Raw genomic sequence first — 26826 nt, forward strand, 5'->3', positions numbered from 1 at the left:
TGGAATCCAAAACTTTTTGAAACTGCACACGTACCTTATTTTGATGAAATCTGTATCACATATAATTCGCAGAGGAAGACAACGTAAGTGATCCCAAATATGTACGCTACATGTGCCGTATATATACGTGTTACCACCTCTAATTGACCCATAGGGACATAGCTCTCTTGAAACTTTAAATATGTATACCCGATTTTAACGATACTGATTCAGATAGTTTTCCAAAATTTCGACTTCTACCGACTACATTGTAACAAGAAGAGTTTTAAGAAATGTAACTTCATCAATATATTTCATTATTTTAAATGATTATTTGGATTATTCCGATTTATTTTCACGTTTCCGCCTATTTACTCTCCAAATTTCTTCTAGTGTATATCTTCGAATCTATGTAGTCTTTGTCAAACTCGATAATCTCCATGGAATTTCGAACGGAAACCTATTTTTAATCTATAGGGATTGTAATTTTGAATAATTCTCAAATGTATTTTTTCTGTCACCTGTACTGAGAATTGAACCTTTAATCTCTAGAATAATGTCATTTAGAAATGAATATTACATAATAGTATCTCCGTTACACCACTGATGCATGCGATTAATACTTCTACCTGATCATGGCTGACGAACGAAAGCATGCTACCCTCGTGTATTAAATAAAGGTTTCCGTTCAAAATTCTGTTCAGATTCCTGAATGATTCCCGAGTTCGACAGAATGCATTTGAAGAAGTTCAGAGATTAAATCAGTCAAAACGTTGTTCAGATTACACTCAAGTCGGGATCGGTAGTCCAAATAATCAAACTAGTCTCAATCATTTACAAGGATTCTCATCTATATTTGCATTTAGAAAATAGGCTTTCCAAATCTGCAAGACAGTGGCATGCAATATTTGGTGATATCCTGTAGATGCCCATGGTGTTGCCATGGTGTTTCCTTGTACCAAATTTTTTGTTGTATGCCTAAATACTGGAGTATTTATTATTACACTAAGAAATATTATGAGAAATAGAGATATTTTTTTTTTATAAAATCAGATGCCACGCTCCGCTAATTTGAATGCCGAAAAACACCGACCCTTCGCTCCACATCTCTGTATGCCTCTGCCCCTAGACCGTTCCTGGCCTCTGAGTTGATATCTAAAATGAACCAACAGAAGAACATGTGTTTTCTCGTGTATGTCCAATTAGGCATCGATTGCAAGCACCAATGTCTATCCAAATTCTCTTCAAGCTCCGTAATGACCTATCAAAAAAGTCAAGTATTTTTATCGCCAATTTTCTTGAACAATCAAGAACCTTAATCGCAGCAGAATTGGAACGGCTTATCGAGTGAGGCAGATGTAAATAATGAACCTGAAGAGACCACATACAAAAGTGTATAGTCATTGCCAAATAAAAGTTGATAGATATTGCCAGGAAAGGTTGTAATGGGATGTTATCTACGTCATCATGTTTAGTCCGTTTAACCGGTAAGCATGCAAGCCGAGGATATATCCTCGACAATGAACCCAGAAAAGTGTAGAACGCTATGACGGCTGATCTTACTTCATCAGAGTGAAGTATGATTCTGGTATGCCTGAGGCGCACATATCGGGGGATGCCAAGAAAGCAGCTCAGGTACTTTTGTGGGTCAGAGTGCTGGCGGATATCAATATTGTTCTCTCTTTTTATTTATGCTTTCTGCGAGGCGTAATTCTCGCCGCTGTATACCATAAAAGCTCCTTCTGATTAATATCCATGCATAGTTTTTCAGTTTTGTTATAATTGAAACTTTAATAACGTGTTTTATTTTTTGTTTGTTTGTTTGGTTAAGTAAATAGACAAACAGTTTTGGCTGTTTTTCATAATGTTTTTGTTGTTTCCATTTCGTTTTCAATTAGTTTCTTTGTTTTTCTCATAAAAACATTTGATAATAAAAATAATTTTTTTTATTCATCTAATCAACCGAATTGTTTTACTTTTTACGATTTTTTTTGTAAAATAAATACCTTTGATGCTTATTTTTTTCAGGAAAAAAGACCTCGAACAACGTTTCGAACAACGTTTCTATTTTGTTATTATTATTATTATTATTATTATTATTATTATTATTATTATTATTATTATTATTATTATTATTATTAACTAGCTGTACCCGGCCACGCGTTGCAGTGGCCCAGTTCGTTTAAATGTAAAACACACACCCCCACAAAAAAAACAAAATGTACGTTTTTTTATTAGAAGGAAGTAGTGTGGTAAACTGGGGTTGATTTCATTATAAAAATATCCTTGTTTTCGCACCTGTCTTGTATTCAAATTTAAATAATGATAATATTCGTAAACATTTTGGTTTCTCCTCGGAAATCGAAAAAAATGTTCAAATGTAAGTAATAGTATATTTTGAATAGCCATGTCGCATTCACGCAAAAACTATAAAGTATTAATAATAGTTATAAAAAGTATTAATAATAGTTAATAAATACAGAAAATAGTTTATTTGTGGACTGTTATGCTCATATTTTATACTTGTTGTTTCACGACATCGATGAGGATAACAGTTGGAAAATAAATCAATCAATAAATAAAAAAATATACAAATTACTAATCTCAAGAATTCCAGTAAATAAAGAAGCTAAAAGATAGTTGTGAGGATAACAGTCCGGAAATTAAAAAGTAAATAAATAAATAAATAAATAAAAAGTAAAAACTTAATCAGTTCAAGAATTCGAGTAATTCAAACGTGGTCGATAGAGACAGAGCGAGAGAGATAGAACGAGAGACAGAAAGAGAGTGAGAGAGAGATTTGATGACAAATGTCACGTGATCATAAAAGCTAAGAAAATAGTTGTGAGAATAACAGTCCGGAAATAACTAAGTAAATAAATAAATAAATAAGTTAAAAATTATTCAGTGCAAGAATTCGAACATATCAAACGTAAATAGAAATAGAGAGAGATTTTACGGCACATGTCACGTGATCAAAACAAAAGTAGTCGATATTATTTGTTCGTTTAATCTGTCAATACGTAATTAAATGACAGAGAGATAACATCACATGTCAGGTGATCGAAACAAACGTAGGCGATATCATTGTTTCGTTTAAACTGTGAATACGTAAGTAAATGCGAAATGTAAAAAGGGTAACTGAATATTTTCTTTTATTTTTAGCAATCTATTTTAGTGAGTCAAATAGAGAAACGAGCAAATGAACACAAATCACATGCAATAGAAAAACTCGAGCGAGATGGGAGGGATGAATATAGTGAGTGAGTGAAGGAAAACATTTTACGTAGGGTTGATAACGTAGAATCTAATGAATTTCCGAGTTGCAGTAATGCAACGAAAAACAGAAAGTTGTAAATTAAATAATATAGAAAAAAATAGTTGTCAAAGAAATGAAATAATATGTATATCAGTGACGCCATGTTTAAAATTCAGTAACTGTTCGTTTATGTAGTGAATAATCGAATAATGGAATTTGAAAACTTCTAGAGCTCAACCAATAAGAAGGGTGGGCTTCGACAAAGGAGATATTATTATTATTTATGAATAGGTAAAGGCAAAGAATAGGTTATGACTATGTATCTAATAACCAGTTAATTGCGGTGCAATCCAAGTATAGTAGAAAAATTTAGAATTGGTCCTGGTGTCAATTGGTAGCGGTGAGAAAGAAATATAGAAACACTTTCTCCTGAAGATGTTGCGATTGTGATGGTGTTGCTCGTCGGATGCAATGTAACAATTTATTATCACAACTGAATGTGTCTGCAATGGTGCTGAAAGCTATATAAGATAGTGGTTAATGGCTTACATGTAATCAATTTGTATGCAGCGTCTGTTGCTGAAAACCTACAATACTTTAATCTAGAAGGGGAATTTCTGCAACCATTTTATTACATAGAATATAATAATAATAATAATAATAATAATAATAATAATAATAATAATAATAATAATAATAATAATAATAATAATAATAATAATTTCAGGGAATATAATGATACCGAACAAACACAGCATAGCCATGATAACCATCAAAATAAAAAAAAGAAGAAAGAAATGGACAACAAAAGAGAATAGGCTTGTAATGGAATGCTATTATAAAGCCATCCTAAATATAGATATGGAGGTTATCGGAAACGAATGAAAGAACTATGGGACCTATCCAGTGACTACCATACGACAGAACAAAGAATTGTGGACCAAGCAAGACTGATACTCAAGAAAGATTGGCGATCTAAACTAGAAGTAATAGAAATTCAGCGAAAAATAAATGATGAAACTGAACAAGAAGCATCCCCCAACGAAACCGCACGTAGAGAAACCCCGCAAGTTGAAGCCTCACAAGTAAAAACACCAAAGTCCGAGGACCAACAAAGAACGAAGTCTACAAACGTGGAAACCGAGAACAATGGAGCAGAACTAACAGAGAATGAAGCAAATAAAATGAATAAAATAATGCAGCTGATGAATGAGGAAAAAACAAAGCTCCTATCGTTAAGGAACTAAGAGCAAAAGAAATTAATAACAGAAACAGCGAAGGTTAATAAGCTCCTCCCACACATCCCAACAAATACAATCACAGACTTAAACAACCTCATTTACGAAGGCGCCAAAATGGTAAGTATGAATCTCAAATCAGAAAAACAACCGGGAACAAGCGGACAGATAAAACCTGGATGGGAAATAAGACTAGAAACTCAAATACACAAACATAAAAAAGAAACCAAACAACAACAGGAAGAGAGCAATGTAGAGAAAACGGAATATTGAAAATGTAACGGGCAGGGAGAGGCTAAACAAAAAACATGTAGAACTGCACCAAAAAATAAAAGCAAAAGAAGCGAGATTGAGACGATATAGATATAAATCTGAATAATACAAACAAAACAGAACATTTGAAACTAATGAAAGCCAGTTCTACCAAAATGTGAACGGAGAAAAAACAAAAACAGAACAACCAAATCCGACAGAAACAAAACTCTACTGAAGTAATATATGGGAAGAGCGACAAGATCACAATAGAAATGCCGAATATCTGAAAGACATGAAATAAGAGTTACAACAAATAGAAGAAGGAACAGCGAATGAAATCAGCAAGGAAACCCTAAAGAAAACCATAGGAAAAATAGCAAACTGGAGAGCACCAGGGCACGACGGGATACATGCATACTGGTTCAAAAAATTCACAATCTTACACGAAAGACTAGCCCAAACCCTGAGATACACAGGAAGCAAGCGTACCAGACTGGATGACAAAAGGTAGAGTTACACTGCTACAGAAGGACACGGAGAAAGGAACCGTCCCTAGCAACTATAGGCCAATCATGTGCTTACCAACTATGTGGAAGATACTAACAGCACCATTGAGGGAACAAATCTACTACTCCCTGAATAACCATGGACTCATCCCCGAGGAGCAGAAAGGATGCCAAAAAGGAAAAAGAGGAACACATGACCTGCTATATATAGATCAAAAGATCCTAAAGGAGGTAAAAAGGAGGAGAAAGAATTTAGCCATGGCATGGATCGACTACAAAAAAGCGTACGACAGGATCCCCCAACCATGGATAATAGAATGCCTAAAAATGTATAAAATGGAATTGACAGCTGATGGACAACACATAGCAGAAATTAACATACAAAGAGGCATCTTCCAAAGAGACTCACTATCACCACTACTATTCATCATAGCCATGATGCCCTTGAACAGTATTCTGAGAAAGTGCCAAGCGGGATAGAAGTTCTCCAATAGAGAGGAAAAAATGAACCACCTGATGTACATGGAAGATCTGAAACTTTTTGCAAGGACCGACACTAATTAACACTACCAGGATCTTCAGCCAAGATATCCAAATTGAATTTGGAATGGAAAAGTGCGCACAACTAGTTATAAGAAAGGGAAAACTGGAAACGACAGAAGGCATGGAACTACCCAACCAAACAGAAATGAGGGCACTAGGGGAACAAGACGACTATAAATACTTGAGAATTCTGGAAGCGGACACCATCAAAGCAACAGAAATGAAAGAGAAAATTGGAAAGGATACCTCAGGAGAACAAGAAAACTCCTGGAAACGAAATTATATAGCAGAAACCTAATAAAAGGTATAAATACATGGGCAGTATGACTAGTAAAATACTCTGGACCGTTTATAGGGTGGACAAAAGAAGAACTGAGACAATTCGACCAGAAAAACAGGAAACTCATGACTATACATAATACACTACACCCAAAAGACGATATTGACAGGCTCTACGTGAAAAGGAAAGACGGCGGAAGAGGACTGATATGTATAGAAGACTGTGTGAAGGACACTAAAAAAGAACTAGAAAAATACATAATGCAAAACACTGAAAGGATAATTATGGCAGCGAGAGACACAGAAAAAAACAACAAAGCAGAAAACAGAGAGAGACAAATGACAAAACGAGAAAATAGAAGTGGGAAGAGAAACAACTACACGGAAGATTCATAAGAATGACAAAAGATGAGAATAACGAAAACACCTGGATATGGATGCGAAAATGACATATAAACCGAGAAACTTAATCTCTAATAACTGCATCACAAGATAACTCGATAAGAACCAACCATATCAAAGCAAGAATCGATAAAACACAAGAAAACAGCAAATGCAGACTCTGTGGCCAAGGAGACGAAATGATAAACCATATAGTAAGTGAATGCAGCAAACTGGCCCAAAAGTAATACAAAAACAGGCATGACCAAATGGGGAGAGCGGTGCACTGGGAATTGTGCAAACGACTGCATTTTGAGCGTATAGACAAATGGTACAAGCATAAACCCGCAACAGCACTCGAAAACGAGAACCACAAAATCCTATGGGACATGTGCATACAGACGGACAAACCCATCCAAGCAAGAAGACCAGACGTCGTAATGATTAACAAGAAAGAAAAATCGTGTCAAATCGATGACTTTGCTGTCCCAGCTGATCACAGGGTGAGTATGAAAGAAAAGGAGAAATGAAGCAAATACACAGAGCTAGCCAGAGAGTTTAAAGGGATTTGGATGATGAAGAAAATAAAAATAGTACCGATAATAGTAGGAGCACTAGGAACAATTCCGAAAAACTTCGAAAAAAGAATGTCAGAAATTGGAATCAGACGAATAACTGCAAAAATACAACGACTAACGATAATGAAAACGACTGAAATATTAAGGAACCCCCTTGAATGCGGAGAATAATACAAGAGAATATAATGAATAAGCATTACAGGTAATGAAGAACACCGAAGCTGCATATCTACAAGTTCTACACCCCGATCAAGCATCCCCCCCATAGTTTCACCAACGCTCTTCCCAATCAAAAAGTAACACCAAAGAGCTGAGAAGGGTCAAGAAGGACTGAAAGACAGAGGAGAGAGCGCCAGCCACACCTCGGTTGGACAAGCGCAAATAGAACTGGGACTTTGGAGAGGCTTAGTGCCACTCAAATTCCAGTATAAACCAATGGCCACTGCCGGCGAGAAATCAATAGTAAGTGGCTGTTGCGATGATGCAAATTCATTTGCAAATGCTATCGAAGGAGATGGAGAGAATGGACGTCTAGGGAGACTTGTTGTCACTCAGCCTCCAGAGAACCTCACAGGTTTCCAATCAGATCGTTTGTTGACTTTTATGAAAGCTCCATGTGAGCCAATAATAATAATAATAATAATAATAATGATAATAATAATGAGAATAATAATGAGAATAATAATGATAATAACAATAATGATAATGATAACAATAATAATACTAATGATGATAATGATAATGATAATAATAATAATAACAATAATAATAATAATAAAATAATAATAATAAAAATAATAATAATAATAATAATGATAATAATAATAATAATGATAATAATAATGATAATAATAACAAGGATGATAATGATAACAATAATAATAATAAAAATAATAATAATAAAAATAATGATAAAAATAATAATGATAATAATAATAACAATAATAATAATAATGATACTAATAATAATGATAAAATAATAATAATAATAATAATAATAATAATAATAATAATAATAATAATATGTTGAAGAAAATAATTTGACTGTTCTCATATTTTTAATTCTAAAAATACATTCCATTATATATAAACTACTGATAAAATATAGTTTTATTATAGCATCGTTTATTCAAAAATAAACAATTCTGGCAATCAAATCCGTTTGATTATTTTCCTAAACAATTTTTTTTTTTTTTTTAAATTTGCAAAATTTTTAGTTACAAAAAATGGCAAACATTACGCAAATTTAATTCAGAAGTGATCTGTAATGCAATACGCCGGCGAGGCTTCCAATCCGTAGAAAGAACCTATAAAGAAAGAAGAATTTTGATGGTAACTATATTGGCTTGTCAATACCTTTCATCCAGGCATTGTGTCACATCTCCTGTGGTGGAAGCAAGATGCACACAACTTTGTTTAAGATCATCACCTCTGACTAGAACTCTCCAGTACACAGATAACTGTAAAATCTCGCCGGCATTGCCACATATTAAGAGGCGTTTATTAAAAAAGGTAGCGAGGTGGAAGCACTTCCGCCATCAGGGGCAGTAAGGCGCCTCCTTCCTTCTCTAGCTAGTGGAATACCCTTAATCACTTAGACCTCCGATCAGATTACGTGAAGTCACGTAAGGTAAGTGATAGATTAACTAACAGTTCATCCATCAGTCTGATGGATTCATTCAGCAGTCTGATAGTTTCCTCAAAAATTAGAAGAAGGTGAGTTCCCTCCATCGTGCTAGAAGACTACTCACATCTGAGTGTATCCTATACCGCTATACAGTCACCATTCGCCTATGTATGGAGTATTGTTGCCACATCTGGGCTGGTGCATCTACCACTAGCCTCTTCCTCCTCGATAGGGTCCAAAAATTTCCCAATCTAATAGGTCCCACTTTGTCAATTAAGCTCCAACCTCTGTCCCATCGCCGCAATGTTGCGTTTCTGTGTCTGTTTTAAAAATATTTGAATGAAATGTGCTCTAATGAACTCGTTGCACTTGTGTCACCTCAACGTACATATCCCCGACACACCGGCTTAGCACGAAAATCTAACCATTTTACTGTTGAGATCCCTGAAAGTCAGAAAGCTTTCTACTCTAATAGTTTCTTTCCTTGAACAGCTAGACTTTAGACTTCCCTTCCTGCTACCTATTTCCCTGACTGTACTAATATGCAGAAGTTTAAATGTAACGTAAACCAACATCTTGTTAATCTTTCCTAGGCATGGTCCCAAATAGTAGCCCCTACGTCCAAGTGGCGATATGCATTCTTAGTGGCGAATGTGAGTAAAAACAAGTACGGTATTGCAAGTAATTGCAACCTGCTATGAGTACTATCCTGCAAAGAACACCATGTTGAACCGGTTCAAATGCAGGAGGGACTTATAGACCATGATCATCTTGTATGTGAAAATGAACCTGATACATGAAGAAGGTATAACTAACGAACCAAGGATTGCCGCATAATAGGAGATGTTTATTAAAAACGTAGCGAGGTAGAAGGACTTCCACCATAAGGAGCATATCGAGTACCCACTTAGACCCCCGATCAGGGTACACGAAGTCACGTAAGGCAAGTGATGGTCCGAAAAAGCAGTGCGTCTTTATCAATCAATAGAAAGTAGGCCAATATGTACAGGGTGAAACGATAAAATTGTCGCCCAAAGAAAATAATACGACAGCTTTATTTTAAAACTTTTATTGAAAAAATCAATTCAGGTAATTTGATTATGTAGTAGATCTGACATGTATTCAATGTAATCGGTTTCAGCCTCAATCACCGCCTCGATGCGTATCTGGAACTGGGGGCATGCCTTTTCCACAAGCACCAGTGGGATCTCGGCGAATACTTAGCCGATGACAGCGATCAGGCTAGCTTTGATTTTGTGGGAAGTCATGTCGGTTATGATCTCAACGTATGACCAAACGAAGTAGTCCACTGGGTTCAGATCGAGGGAGGATGAGGGCCAGTGAGAGAAGGGTACAAAGTCGTAGTACGCTTTCTGAAACCGGCGGCCACCTGATTTCACCAGGACATCACCACACACACAACACACACAACACACATCCAGGTACATTTTGATGTTGACTTTCAAGCCAACTTCGAAAATATGATGTGGCATCACGTGACCTATACTTGAAACCGCACCAAAGACTATAATCGTGTCCGGAAACTTCGTTTTCATCACTGTGGGAACGTCCCTGTTATTCGTGATTATTCATCCAGCGATTCATTTTGAGGATGCTGATAATGGTCCCGTTGTCATAACTTGAATCGGTAAAGAGCATGAGCTGTACAGCGGCGCATCTTCGATGTCGCTCGTCGAACATTGTGTCACTTTCAGACATGGTAGAAGGCGCCTATCGCTTTTGAGATTTTTACAAAACTGGCCAGTTAGTAGATGGTCTGCAACAAAAACAAAAAACAGAAAACTGATTTTCATTAAACGGAAATCGAATCATGCCGTCTTTTCTACGACAAACATTTATCGTTGCGCCTTGTAAATAACTTAGGTGCATGTCAAGAGGGGATGGTCAGCTTAAGAGAACTATCTGCCAGAATAAACACCATTCAGGGAGCATAAGCTAAGCTCCAAAACTCTGGATCAAATAATGACCACTAGGCGAAAACTCATGATAATCCTTATTTATTTGTCTACCCGCAGTAGCCAGGTTAGACACAAGAGTGGTTTTTAATGTGGGGAAAATCCAGTTCCTCGAAAAGGAAAACTTGGAATTTGGACAAAAATAAAAATAGCTTCTATCTAAAAGTCTCCACTTATCGAGAAGAGAAAAACATGATGTGTAGTATTAGAACAGGCACTTCACTTAGCTCCTAATTGAAAAGGCAAATAAACCCGCTGTCATATTTAGATGATCTTTTAATCAAACTAAATTATAAGAGAGTGAAATGGATATTTCGGTTTTAGTCAAAATTCTCTGCTGTTTTTTTACTTCCTGTTTCTGGTCCGACAACGTAACAACGGTGACGAGCAAAATATTGTCTCTTATAATTAAAGAGTACCTTCCTTTTAGATTAAGTGAAACTTTTTTCTTTATCATGTTAAGAATGGCTTATTTGTTCACTTGACCAGAAACCGGAAGTTCAAAAGCTCTGACAATCTTGACTATATTCGATATTTCTTTTGTTGACAGTGTAATTTTTTAATATAAACTTTTCTTGTTACTTTGTTATTGTTATTATTAAAGTGTGTTGACACAAACTCCTTGACTGCTCATCAGAAATTCCCCCAACCATCATCACCACCATTTTTGCACGCTTACCAAACGACCTCCCAAGAGTTGAAATCGTACACCTTTGAGGACGCAAATAAACAGGTTGAGGAACCATCGTTTAACGATTCAGACTCTAAGGGTTTGTTGCAGCTGTATGTGTGGGGAAACAATCTTTCTCTTCCATGAAAGTGCTCCAACGCCTTTAATGGCAACTTCCACAACAAGCAGCGACGCTATACATTCTTCAACCTGATAATCGTTGTGCGGTGAAAAAATGCAGTGCGCAATATGGATAAGTGATTATGACTAACATGTGATCGTAATGCCAAATACTGTTTCTCCCTAAAGAATATGTTCAAAAAGAAACGAGATAAAAAAAAACACCCATCATTTTGTTTCGTATGGGAATATGCTTCCTTGACACTTTTAACAGGTTGAACAAAGTAGGTGTCTCCTCTGCTTATCAATTATTAACTCCCAAGGTCATTACATATGCAAAGCTGTGCGCACCTGCAAAGATAAGTATATCATCTAGGTGAGTATATTATGCAACTAAAAGAAAATAAATAGCAATCCGAGTAATATGTAAATTAGATGGCAACGCGGTAAAAGAAAATCGCTTTTGGTGGTGGTGGTTGATTATGACGACAACAACGACGCATTTTACAATAATATCGCATTCGAGCCGAATATTTTAGACGTACAGGGAACTTCATGATATAGGAGATAGCCTCAGAAAATTATTTAAGGAATTAAAAAAAAAATATGAGAAAATGGTAATATAGGGTTCAGGGCTGGGAGCCTGAATTCATGTCCATTGCGGTATCAGCTAACATCTCATATATAAAATGTGTATATATGCCTTTTAAGAAACGTCTAAAAAATAAGAGAATATGGCATTTACCTACAGAATTAAATGTATTCTTAATAGATTGTTTACAAGATATGTCTTATTTTATTTTAATGTGACTTTTAGATTAAATTGGTGATTTTCTTCGTCGTTAGTATCAATCAGCATTTCGATATGTTTCTTTTTTTTTAACTCCGACTAATTACCGTATCACTCAGCCTTATCTATCTGATTGTTTCGTTGCCATCATGAGAGTCGCCATTGATAGAAATATGAAAGATACTGACCATCCTGATGATCTTTTATTGAGAGAGATGTGAATTGAGACTGGAACGTCTTACTTGGACTAGATAGATAGATAGATAGATAGATAGATAGATAGATAGATAGATAGATAGATAGATGGTTTGGTTAATTTGTTTTACAGCATATCAACCATTTTCGGGTTATTTAATACCTTCGTAAACGTTTTTCATGATTTAAGTTTTGATGTTATCAAATATTTATTCGGGGTATTTGGTTCTGTTTAGTTGTTGTGTAGAGAAAAGGTGTTTTTGTGTTTATATATATATATATATATATATATATATATATATATATTGTTTGGGGCTTTAAGTGGATAGAAAGAAGCGAGTACAATGAATGAAGAATAGGGTGTTATGTTGTTGGTTCCGGGCAACGCCAGAAAATAAAGTAGTCGATTACTATTATGATTGTGCTTCGTAAGTCTAAGTAGAGTGTCACCAAAAAAGGTTTATAGAATTAAATATTCATCAGAATAACTTAGGCATATAAACTTGATAGAATAAAATTTTAATCTGACAATTATGTTTTCAATAGGAATAGGAATCGTGAATCAAGAAGACAGTTTTGAACATGGGGATAATAACAAATGGATTATATGAAAACCATCAGGTGATGACGTAATGAATTAGAAATATAGTTTTAGATATAGTCTTGGAGTTTTAGTTAGTTAAGTTGATCAATCGAGTAGCGGTATTTGGCCGGGCTGGACATGGAATGAGTAAATCCATTCGATACGAGTTGGGGGGGGGGAATGTAGACAACGGTGTAATTGCAGAATAATTTAAGAATAAAAGATTATGAAATCACTAGGGCTATGACAATAGCGTATTATTTTCCTTGTTTTGATTCTCAGGTATATATCCATTGATATCTTATATGTTTTTATGTAGAGTGATGTGGTTCTTGTGTCTAAATGTGTCAGATATATACTCAAAACAATGAAAAGAATATGCTGTTGTCATAGCCCTAGAAATCACTAACTGTGTTCGGCGTTGTTAAAAAAAAGATAACACGACGATAAAAGGTTATGTTGCTTGTTGTATATGTAAAACAGCCACGCCCATACACAAAGGGACACAAATGAGACATTATATACACCGAACGTTTTGTTACGCATGTATGTAAAGTCACTGTAGAATATTTTATATATACATCCCTCCTATATTATGCAGACCCACAATATTGCAAGGAGAAAATAAGGGAAAGAAGAAAAGGAAAATAATAAAAGAAAGTAGGAATGAAAATAGAAAGAAATACAATAAGATGTAAATAAAAACAAAGAAATAAGAGAGAAACGATAATGACGGATGACTGAGAGAAGAAATGAAATAAATATTTAAAAAGGGACGTAATAAAAAGAGGGGGAAGAAGTATAGAAAGAAATAGATGGAAGAATGGTAGAAGTAGAAAGATAGACCGAAAAAAAGAAGTGGAATTATGAAGGAAAACATAGAAAAGGAATTTAAGAAAGGTAAAAAAAGGAGAATCAAAGATTGAAAGAAAGAAAGAAAGAAAGAAAGAACAAAGTACAACAGAGGAGAGAATAGAGGGGGTCATTAGAATAAAGATTTAAAAAAAAAGATACAGTGAACGAAAGAGAAAAGAAAAAAGAAAGAAAAGAGGAAAAGAACAAGAAGCAAATAAAGAGTGAAAGATAAGTGGACATAGAAAAGAAAAATGGATGAATTCGGGAAGGAAAGGAATAAAAAAATGAGTAAAGAAAATTTTGAAAAGAAAGAAAGAAGGAAAGTTTTTTTAAATGTATGAATGAAGGTCATGAAAGGAGAAAAGAAGATATTGAAGAAAAGTATTAATTAAAGGAAGAGGAAGGAAAATATAAAAAATGAAAGAAATGAAAGGAATGAATGAATATCGAAAGAATATATATAGAGAGAATAAAAAATAAAGATAGCCTAGAAAGAAAGAAGAGATGAAAGAATGAATGTAGGGAAACGAAAGAAAGAAGGGAAATGTAAACAAAGAAAACACAAAGCAAATACGAAAGGAAAAAACAAATGGCGAACACGAATTTTTAAAATAACAAAAAAAGAAGGAAGAAAAAGACAAAGGAGGAACACGAATTTAAACGTTCGCAGTGTCGAACGCAGACTTTCTATAACATACTATTTTATACTTCAATGAATACACTCTTATAAATACGAGGTGCATTAAATAAGTTTCCAAACTTTTTCGTATAGACATATTTATTGAAAGCCCCTCTTCGAAGTAATCTCATCCGGCTGCAATGCACTTGTTTTACCGTTCCAACAACTTCTGAAAGTCCCCATGGAAATCCTCCTGTATGAGTGTGTCAATGACCCTAGTCACAGCCTCATTTATCTCTTTGTCTCATAACGACAGCCTCTAAGGTTTTCCTTGAGCTTATGGAATAACTGAAAGTCACAGGGAGAAAAGTTTGGACTATAAGAGTGCGGGTGAGGAACTGTCTTGAAACCCATCTTGGTCATGATTACGTCTATTTTTCTGATATTATTTGAACACTCTTGGGACAAACTTTGTGCAAATCTCTTGCATATTTAATTCCTTGTGGCACTGACACAAACTGTACACTTACTGTCTCTATAGACACACGACGGTACTTATCCATGAAATTTTATTTTGGTCAATCAACTCTGGTGCTCTGTCTTTCTTACTCCTCCCACAGCTCTCATGATCCTTCACAGACTCCCTGCCTTCCTTGAATCTATTATGCCACTCAAAAACTCGATTTATGCAATATAGCCTAAACGTTTCTGTGGCATTTTTCCAATTTTTGAACAGAATTTTATTGCATATTGTTTTCTAGACCGTTCTCACGTTTAGATTGCATTTTTGAAATTCACCAGCTGTGAGAATCAGGCTTTAGTAGGGTGTATTTCAATTCCTGCTGTAACTTTTCATTTGAACCTGAAATCATAAATATTAGTCAGTCATCTCATATAACAATATGTATATAACAAAGTATCGCAATAACATACTGCATTTTCAAAAGTCTACGACAATTTTAAATGCCTGTACAAAACGTTTAGAAACTTATTGAAGGCACCGTGTAAACCACCGTTTTGCGTAAATTATTGTCAGCTCTTCACGATCACAACACTTGTGAAGACATTGTAAAATATGTTCGCACTTCTCAGCTTCCAAACGAACTGACTATTTTTCAAGCACTCTCTCTTTGAGTCATCTGATATCATTCCTGTCTATATATACTTTCTCACCTTCGAGATCACTAAGTGAACTTCAGTTCCTATGTTATTTGCAACTAGACAAATTTGTGAATTTGCTCGCCAAATATTTAACATGAAGTGTGATATAAAAGAACAGAATATAGCTAAAGAACTATGAGAGAGAATATAGATAATGAAAGGAGGATAGAAGACATAAAATACTATTTGGAAGACAGGAAATAAAATATTATACTATTTAGTAGTTCTTCAGAGTGGTGGTTTCATACCAAATGTAATGTTATACACGTGTTAGCATGTAGAGTTTATAACACGGAAAGGAAGACAAGGAAAGAATTCGACCCACTCTTTTTTAAGTGAAACAGCAAACATTTATTTACAGGTACTTTCCAGAATAACGCCTTGTCTCTTGTTCAGAAGTTCTTTCGCGCTCCAATGTGCTTCACAAGACTCTATCGTGTTGTACATATGGTACTCCGTCCTTATCCTGCCATATTTAGCACGCGTCTTTCCCTATCGCTCTCGGGCCACCTGTGTAACACGTGTAATTCCCTGTCTTTCTTAACGTGATCATCGGTCTGCGCACACGTTTCGTTCTTTTTATCATCTTTTTTTCTTCTTTGCCGTGACGTCACCTCACACATGGCTCAGTGATTTGCATACAGCTGCTATTGTGGCGTCTGCACACTGTTACACAAAATCAAACGGGCAGAGTATTGGGCATCCTAGTTTTCTGTCGGCGTGAGGTATGCTACTGTGGAATAAATATTTTCCATTACTTTTCCTGTTTGTTAGCGTTACCTCGTTATGATTATGATACCACGAAGTTTTTATTCGGGTTGTCCCGGCTGTTTACATAAACTGACAGAAAATGCCAAGTTCAGCATGGATCATCAACTACAATTTGAAATTAATTTCATACGAAAATCATATGGTCTGGTGTCGCTGTGTGTCATGCTTCTAATTAGTTCTAGAAGGTTCACCTTCTCTAGGCTTTGCTTTCTCTCCCTTTGAGAAGGGGTTAGTGTATTGCCAACTGCCCGAGACTCCTCTACCAGGAAATGCCGACATGTTTTCCTAGACAATTTTTCTTCGGCCAGAGTGCTCTACTTCTACAGCACCAATTTCACATCCTACTTCCCGACCTTGTGTTACATCTTCTGCCGTTAAAGGGAAATAAATAAACGCCAATAAATAAAAAGGAAAAGAACGTAAATAAAAACGAAAGAAGTAGAAAGTGGTATGTGAATCCAGCTCCAACTACAAACGTTCTCTCTCTCTCTCTCTCTCTCTCTCTCTCTCTCTCTCTCTCTCTCTCTCTCTGAAGGGTAAAATGTCTAATATCTTTTCATCCTCGTTTGGCCATTGGCTGGCCGATAATTTTTGACGTTAGCTTTGCAGTCGTAATTTCATCCGTAAGAATAACCTAGAGTCAAGTCCCTTTTATAGCTACTTTTGAAAGAAAGATTGTCCAAGATCAAACAATGCCATCCCAAACAGGCGGATATAAAAAGTGAAAACAAGCAAAACACAGAAAGACAACGATAATTTGATAGTCCTACAAGCATTTATTCATAAAAATCAGATTTCTATCGATACAGTTGAATCAATATATTCAGATCGATATAGTCGGATCAATATTGTCGAATCGGTATAATCGGTTCAGTGTACCTGGTGTAATCTGTTATACATAGTTATCAAAAATTGACTGTTTTGAAATTTTCAATTAAATCAGCTCTAACTCTTCCCTAGTATTTCTAAGTATCCTCCAGTATAACCATTTTTTCTTTACGTGTCTTTGCATGTGATTTTACGTGTCTTTGCATGTGATTTTACGAAAGTATCCCAATTTTCTTCAGAGTTTGTTGCCTTATTGTTTAACTTTATGAGATCTGTTACCTTCACCAGGAATTCGATCTACCCCCTGTATGGTTACCGTTCAAAATAAAGAGACAGAGAGAGAGGGGGGGATAGAGAGAGACTAGCAGATACTACATTTTGCTGTAAGTGACCTTGAACTGTGCATTGATGTGCTTGGTCCGCCCTCTACAATTCAACTAGTTCAGCTTAAAAGATCACGCAAAGTTCAACAATAAGGCAACGGACTCTGAAGATAGGAAATTTTGGTAAAACCACATGCTTTAAAGAAAGAATGGTTGTATTGAGAGATACTTAGAAATTAAAATTTTACATAGAAATTTCTAAGCTATAGGATAACCTAAAATTATAATCGTTAATAAAATTAACAGTTATTTCTTGTAGCATGTCGAGGTTTTTGTTTATTTATTTATTTTGTTTTTGTTGTATGTTTCCAGAAAATCAACTAGTTAATCGTACAGGGTGACCCTTTAAAATTGATACACGTGGGTTAATTAAAAAAAACTAACAATCCTTTCTGCAATGCAACTATATTTGCTAAAAATAAACTTCAGTCTGATCGGAGCCCTCCCACTCTCTTACGGTACAGGAAATGGAAGAATGATCATCAAATAAAGTAAGCGATTGATTGGCTTCAGTTAATTAAGAACTAAATCTTTTTTTCAGATTTTAAAATAGTTGCCATGTCCAGGATTGAGAGGCTTGATAACTCTACTATTAGAGATGAAATGACCGAACGTTATGCAACTGACACGACATAAGTCGAAGATGGGACGCTGAGACCACTGCACCATCGTAACTGCTATCTAAAAATTATATCATCACCCCATGGAATCTATATAATTGTAAAAGTCTGTGGAACGTCAGGGCGACATTTCTTGCGTATTCGTTTGAATCTTGGAATGAGGGTGGAAAGTTGTATGTTTTGGTTTCGATTCTAGCTGATGACACCGAAATAATGTGTGTGTGTGTGCATATATATATATATTGTTTTAGTTTTGATCTCACTTCTATATATTAGGTTCAATATAATAATCGATAGAGTATTGTCACTATAATAATGAACAAGTAATCTGCATGAATTAAAATAGCATATTTAACCGTATTTTTGGACCGCTAGTCTTTAATAAAAGTCACAATCTTTTTTAAAATCCAACCTCACACACATACAAACATGTATATATATATATATATATATATATATATATATATATATATATATATATATATATATATTATATATATATATATATATATGCGTGTGTGTGTGCAGAGAGAAAGAAAGAGAAAAAGAAAGAGAGAGAAAACATATCTCGTGTCTGCAGAAAAAATACACTAACATGCTCGATCGTAAACGCAAAGGTAGGATATGTTTTTATTTACCTACCATACAGTTAATCATCGAATAGTAGCCATGTATTTCTTCTCTGGATTTATTAATGTTAAGTGATAGGTAGATCGTGAGACAATATCAGTCACGGGCTAGATTATCAAAATGGCGACTCAATAGGGAATTTATTCCCATTAGACTTGAAGACAACAATGTTATATGCAACCGGGAAGCAGACAAACGGTGTTGCGTTCTACAGACGGGCAGTTCTAGGAAATAAACTCTACTCGTGGAATTATCGTTTAGTTTTGGGTACAGATAAGGAGTAAATAAAGTTGTAAACCGTTGTTTACGCCGGGAGAGTATTAGTTGTTAACGTTTTACGGAGAGGGATCATAGATTGGAGTTCAGTCGTACACCTACCATAAAAGTATCGCTAGAGCAGAGACAGATCCGCAGGGTCTTTTCTGTAAGAAAGGGGGAGTAGTGAGGCGAAAAGGTCATCGCCCACTAAATTTCAAAGACGATTTTGTACCCTGCCAAGGCAGAAAAGTGTGCTTTTAGGAACTCCACCCCAGATTTGGCAACAGTGCTCTATTTTAGCCCATATTTGACTCTAATGCAGATAGAAGATTGCGTCGGGTGTGAGATATTTTCTGGATCGGTGGAACAATCCCACCATTTTTCCAGTGATTTAGGTAACGGATCTGATGTAGATCTTCTATTTCAGGTCAGGGGTAAAGATTAGTTCCAGAAGTTTGTTGAAGCCAGGTTCTTCATTGAGCCGATTGCAATCCATTTTAACTGAAGCAAAGCGAGGACCTGAGTGTTGATGGTAAAAAGATAAAAGTTTGGTTTTGGACGTATTAAATGTAATTAACCATTTTTATCCCATTGTATCACACCATCCATGTCGGAGGAGAGAGAATCTGCAAGATACAGATCTTTATCGACTTTTGAAGTGTTGCTGTAGATGGTAGTATCGTCTGCATAGATGTCGACGAATAATCTTAGAATGTGATTTGAAGGGTCGTTTATGAAGATCAGGAAGAGAGTTGTGCTCAAGATGGATCCCTGAGGCGCCCCAGCATAAATGCTATAAGCTTCGTAGTTCTACCCATTAATGACCACGTGGATAGATTTCAGAGAGAAAGGATTTGATGGTTGACATGACATTTCCAGTTATTCTGTATTTGGAAATCTTATGAAGTAGACCTTTGTGACAGACCCTATCAAGTGTCTTAGCTATGTCAAGAACTATTGCTCTAGAAAGGAAGCCTTGGTCTATAGATTCACTAATGCTGTATAATATTACCGTCAGCACATCAGCAGTTGATCTCTCGGAACGGAAACCATATTACATATTGCTGAATAGGTTATTTTTATTGCGATGGTCGACAGCTTCTTTATTTATCACGTACTCAAGCAATTTACTCATGACACAAATGAGGCTGATTGGCCTGTACTGGAATGAAGAATACCGACCCCCCCCTCCCGTATTTTCAAATACTGGACAGACTGTCTGGGTTTTCAAAGGTGTAGAGAAGTATCTTTCCTTGAGGCAGCGATTGAACAACTTTGTTAGCATTGAAGTTTGTTTCGGTTGCAGCTTTTTGAGCACAATTATTGGAATGTTGTCAGGGCCAGTTGCTTTGTTGGGATCAAGGTTCTTGATAAAAATGAAAGCATCTCGGGCAGATATACGGATGTCGCTCAGAGTACTGTCAGTTCTGTGATGAAATTCAGTGGGTAGGCAGCCATTATCAGACAAGCTGGAATTTAATACGAATTTCTTGGTGAAGAGTTTAGCTTTGTCGGATGCTGAATTAATCTTAGGACCATTGATGCTGGTTGAAATGGAAGTTATGCACCTGTTCAGAACCTTGTTTATTATGCACCAAACAAACTTCTGTTCCGCTACTTTAGACTTTACAGTTAGTGCGAAAGACGCTCTCGCGTTTTCGACCTTTTGGCAATGATTGCTAGTATACTTATAGGGGGTTTTAGTTTTTGAACATCTGTTTCGTTTAAAGCAATTAAAATAGTGATTTAAATGTGCAATTGTAGGGTTGTACGACGGTTGGCTATTTGATTTAATTTGTTTTTTAGAGGTTATATAATTATCAATGCCAATAATTATCCAATCTCTCAAGTCGGATACTATAGAGGATATATCCATAGATCTTAGGCGTATATATAATATGTACGCGCGGAAAACATACCAGTCAGCCATAGTGTAATGATGTGGAGAGGGACATCTGAGGGCTTTGTGTTGTTAGTTTTAATCTTAATTGAGACAACTGAGTGATCGGAAGATCCTAGCAAAGACGTAACGGAGGATGAGCACAGTTCAGGATAGGAGGTCAGAAAAAGATCCAGCGGGCTTGTAAATTGGTAGTTAGTATAGAGAATGTGAGTTGGTTCGTTAACAATGGATTAAATCATAGGCAAGAGAGAAATCATGTCAGAGCGTCCCTTCATAATCTGTTTGGTTGTGGATGTTGTGGATGTTGTGGATGTTGAATTCATCGTAGACGTAAATGGAGATGGGCAGTCATGATGTGGTCAATTTGATTCGCGATACTCTCAAAGATGGTGACACCATTGTTATGGTGACGGTATAGAACAAATAGGAACGCGGTGTAATGTGTAAGTAATACTCGGAAGTACATGTAGGGTAACTTTGGATCTTATTTGGAGATATCCCTGACGTAGTGGAAGATATCCCTAATCTAGGCGATTATGAGGGTCAGGTTTGGAGGTTAAGTTAGAATAACCTTTAATTAAGAAATCGATTAATAAAGTAGTCGAACCAAGTTTAGCATTAACTAGTTTAATATAAGACAAATAAGTAATGGTTGGTTTCCTGTAATTGAGTTTCAGCCTCTGAAAGGTTGGAACGTACATCCCTCATGTTGGAGAAGGAGACCTGGTAGTAGGGGGTCTATGTTAGCGGTTGAGGTTCTGAGTTTAAATGCTTTTAATTGTTTTTATTGTTAATGGTAAGGTTAGGAAGTTTTGTGAAAAGATTTGATTAGACAAGGATGTGGGGGAAATCAAGAGCATCGAGAGGCCATACCAGAAGCTACTGCACAATTCAGACTCCAATCACGAAATGGCAATGACGCAGCGCCGGTATTTTGCACCTGCTGATAGGACAGCCTCCCTGGGAATTACACTAAGGTCCGAGTCTCTGACTATCAGGCAGATAACATCAGCACAGTTAAAAAACGTTTATCTCCAGCACCCTTGTTAGTGACATGGTAACAGGAGTAGGACTAAAGATAAATAGAAAGAATAATTCAGAATGCCCCATCCAATCACTACTCATACAAAACTACCACCTGGAGGGGATCAACATTTTCCTCCCCTCTCCTTTGTCAGAAACATCGCTCATGAGAGATGAATACTCGGAAACAAAATAAGTGGGGGGGGCGAGAGTTATATGGCTGCCGAAAATCTATATATGCAAAACTGATATAAAACAATAAATATCTCTTTTACCAATAATTCTCTGTCCAAGTAATTTTTAATTTAATAGCGAGTGAAATCACTAAAAAATCAAGAGGAAACACCTAAATATCAAATATTTGTAAATTATTAAATCTATGTTGCTATTTATGAACAGATAATTAGATTTACTTATGATTAATTAAATCAAACAAATGAGATTACCATAACTCGCATTATATTTCTTTATGTCAATGTTGTTGTTTTTATTTACATTGTCTGAATGAAAATGTCCAATAGTTAGAAGTGAAGCGATATAAAATCAAACAACAAAGTGAAAAGGCCATCTCTCTCTCTTTCTCTATCTCTCTCTTTCTCGCTCTCTCTCTCTCTCTCTCTCTCTCTATATATATATATATATATATATATATATATATATATATATATATATATATATATCTTTCTGTTATCCTTTTCTATTCATCTAGCTATCTCCCATTCGCATTACTCTTACCCTTTTTATATTCTTTACCTAGCTAGTCCCCCTATGATTTTTTTATCATCGGCCCACAAAATCATCAGAGATTAGAGCATTCCTGCAGTGATCTGGCCCCTATTGATAATAGTGTAATACTTTTTCTGTGCAGTTCTAGGAGGTCCAGCCTTCAAGGCGTTGCCTTCTCTTTTTGAGAAGGGGTAACCCTAACCCTAACCCTGATACGCCCTTATCGGGGAATGCCGACGGGGTTGACCAGGCACATTTTTGCAAGTCTAAATTCCCCTCCTCGGGGGCGCTAACTTCTCAACCCGAGTTTACAACCCTTGTGTCACAGTTCCTGCAGTGGGATAGAACTACATACCACCTTGTCTTTGCGCATATAGCCGATTTGCGTCAACACGCTAACGGATAAAGAAAAAGTGATTTTTTTTTCTTTTTTTATCATTTCGTTTCTTTTGCTGGATAGTAAATAGCTTATATTTTCCTCGCCACAGATAGGTGAATTTTTCACTTGTAAGTGTCTAAGAAAAATAAGCTATGAGCTGCGCCATTTTAGCGCCTTCAATCAGTTAAATTATCAAGTTGCAAGCGGTTTTCCCACTTTGTTCTCGATCCATGCTCTATTTCTTTTATAATTTAATTTTCAGTTTATAATGAATGAATGAATGAACTGCTTATGTTATGCCTGCGAAATGACAAATGGATAGTAGATATATGTCATTTACTATAGTACTTTGGCAATGAATATTAAAAAACGAAATACTTTTGCTGATAATAATTAAAAGGAAAAGTTTAAAATATATATGGTTGAGAATTTCTATTATTTCTAATTGAACTTCCATCATTACTGAACAATAAATCGAATAAATTTCTGGCAGAGTCATTTATCTCACTAATATATTAATGGACTTTACTTATGTACAGGCGGAAGTGATGTAATACCACTTCCGCGTGAAAATGATTTACGGCGGCGTTTGCAGCAACAACAACAACAGCAATAAGAACATTAACAATCACAAAATAAGTATTTCTAAAATCATTCGATATTTGTTAACTTGAATGCTTGATACTGCGTGGTGAAAATACTCAATTTTCATCGGTTCCCTATATTAGCATATAATGAATCAGAAACAATCTCTCCTGAAGCTGGCAACTGGTTTCGTAATGCTATTTAATCAAGTGCCTCCGCGCTTTTTAATCAGTTAGCGCCAAAGAGCCATGAGGCCTTACTAACTCCCGTCACTCAGAACAAATATCAAACTCCTTACTGGCACACAAACTGAACTTGTTTTTAATTTCTGTCTATCGGCATCGGCATATTGATTTTACCATTCCTTGTAAAAGTTAGTGATGGCTAGCCATATCGAGGAGATCTTATCTGAGGCGCAGTTACTATGTCATTTTTAATAATTAGTCAGAGGTTATTTGTAGGGAAAAGCTACCCTGACAAAACCCCTGTACAAATAGATCTTAGCCACTTGAGGGTAGTGTCTAGTAAGCATTCAAGTTCTCTTGGTATATTAGCTCTGACTGACGTAAATGAACATTTAAATTTAAAATGTTTAAATTCAACGCTATTTCACGCGGTTAATGGTAGCCGAATGGATACAGTCTCCGCTAATCGAGCCAGAGATGTCTCGTGGTGCGGGGTTCGAATCGTTCGGCTGGTGTTAATCGTGACACCCTTCACTGAAGAATCCGGAAAGGATGAAATACTAGTGTCTGTAGGTATTTGATTATTATAGCAAAAAGTTATTTTATATATATATATATATATATATATATATATATATATATATATATATATATATATATATGCCCTGCGTTGCCGGGATGTTTGGAGGTGTGTGTTGAGCAAAATAAAAATAGGCAGAGAGGCTCGAACCCGTGACGTGAAGGCGGAAAAGAAAGCGAAAGACGTCTTACCGCTACTCCATGACGTGACCGGATGTCTAAAGCGTTCAAATTTAACGTAGTTAATGAAAAACAAAACATGGCTTGCAGAAATAGCATTGCTTTTAAACCTCCCACGAAAGCAAATTAGACATAAGGTCGTTTTTAATGTGGGGGAAAACCAGCTCCCCCATAAAGGGGCACTCGTGCAGTATCCAAATAAATAGTAATTGCCTCAGTATGAAGGGTTTCCATCTACATTTACCAAGGACCAATTACAGGACTGATACTACTTGGCCTGAAGGCCAGACGGTTGCGTTCCAATAGTTTCGCTTTATTTACACGACAAAGACAAACAAACACTGGAGACGACGGTACGGTGTGAAGTTTGTTGAATTTGATCAAAACAAAAGATAGAGACAATATCCGTTTGCGAATGCGAGATATTACGATCAGGGAAGTATGCGAAAAATTCTCGCGGAATCTAACCGACGTGAAATGGGTGTGAGTGTTTGTATATGTCCACGAAAAGCTTGGACGCGAGTGTTTGTGTATGCCCACGAAAGACAAAAAGCCTTTCGTGGACATACACAAACGCTCATGTCCATTTTGCTCTATATATAATAGATGACAATATTAACAGTATTCTATTAGAACGACTAGGAAGACAGTGATGTAATAGAAAGAAATAGGGAAATAATGAGATGAATATAGAAAAAAAACATTATAAAAAAGGGAGGATAAGAAAAGGAAGAAGAGAATTACAATGTAATTGAAAGAAAAAGAAGGAAAACGAGAAAGAAAGACAGTGACAATGCAACATAAGAAACAAGCGGAAAGAATAATATAATGTGAAAAAAGAGCCTGTAGAGAAAGAAATAGCAAGATGTCACTTCTGTTTATACGTCTATTACAAAAAACAAAAGAAAGAAGAAAAAGATGCATATGCATGGAAATGTAATGACGTCACTTCCGTCTACACGTTAATCAAGGTCGTTTATATAACAGTTTTAGAAAAGGATATCTAGATGGATATAAAATAAGTAAAAGAGAATCCAAACAAGGGAATAAGGGAAATTATCAAGACGAGCAAAAAACGAAAAAGGGGATAAACGGAAGAAAAAGGAAAGCAGGAAAAAACAAGACAGACCATCCGAATGCAAAAAATATATATCGGTGTAATTGATAATTAAAAGAATATAATATGAAATAAAGAAAATGAAACGTTAAGCTTTAATTCGAGCAATGAACATGTTCCTAAGCTATACATACAAATAGCAAAAAGGATCATATGAAGTGAAAAGCAAAGACAAAGCTCCGTTTCCTTAATTAGATTAACTTTCTAGTACGTCCGCCATTATCTGAAAATGCTCACATTATCTACAGAATGCGCAGCCGTTACTTTAAGAAAATCGATAATAAAAAAAATTGAAAATACTCATTAAAACAACAACAAAAAACAGTATAATCTCTTAACATCCAAAAAATAAAAATGTAACTGTTACACTAATAAAAAAAACAAAGTAATGCAACGTATTCTTGACGTCGCTATTAGCAAATGATAAGCCAATGACGTCAGCAGTGTCGCGGTGTCATCCTCACTTTTATAAAATGTACCGCTTTTTTTTTACCGATGTCGTAATACATTTTTTTTTTTTTACCGAAGTCGTAATACAAACTTCCATTCGATAGGCCTTACGTTTCAAATTGATTTCGGTTGAAATGTATATTTTAGTTTTTTAGATTTTTATGAGGTGTCAACTGATGTTAGATCATCGCATGCCAAAATTGCGTGTATATATATATATATATATATATATATATATATATATATATATATATATATATATATATATATATATATACTAGACTACCTGTGACACGTTGAGTTAGTATATGTTATAGTTAGTTAGCTATGGAATAGTAAGTATACAGAATTAATGTATACGAGTGCAAGTTACCATACAGGGTTAATGTATAAACGTGCAAAAATTGAATGCACGTGGGCGCGAAAACAAACATGACGACTAATAAAAACAATACGAATACATTGGATAAAAAAGGTCTCAATATCATTGTCCTTTGATTAAATGAAAAATCCTTTATATAAGAGGGGTGTAAGCTGTTGAAAAAAATGCAAAAAGACGAAAAAAATACGAGTGAGTGTGAGGGTCACTCTAGTT

The sequence above is a fragment of the Euprymna scolopes genome, chromosome 2 (genome assembly GCF_053919585.1).
Source record: "Euprymna scolopes isolate OS-2025 chromosome 2, ASM5391958v1, whole genome shotgun sequence".
Taxonomy (NCBI): domain Eukaryota; kingdom Metazoa; phylum Mollusca; class Cephalopoda; order Sepiida; family Sepiolidae; genus Euprymna; species Euprymna scolopes.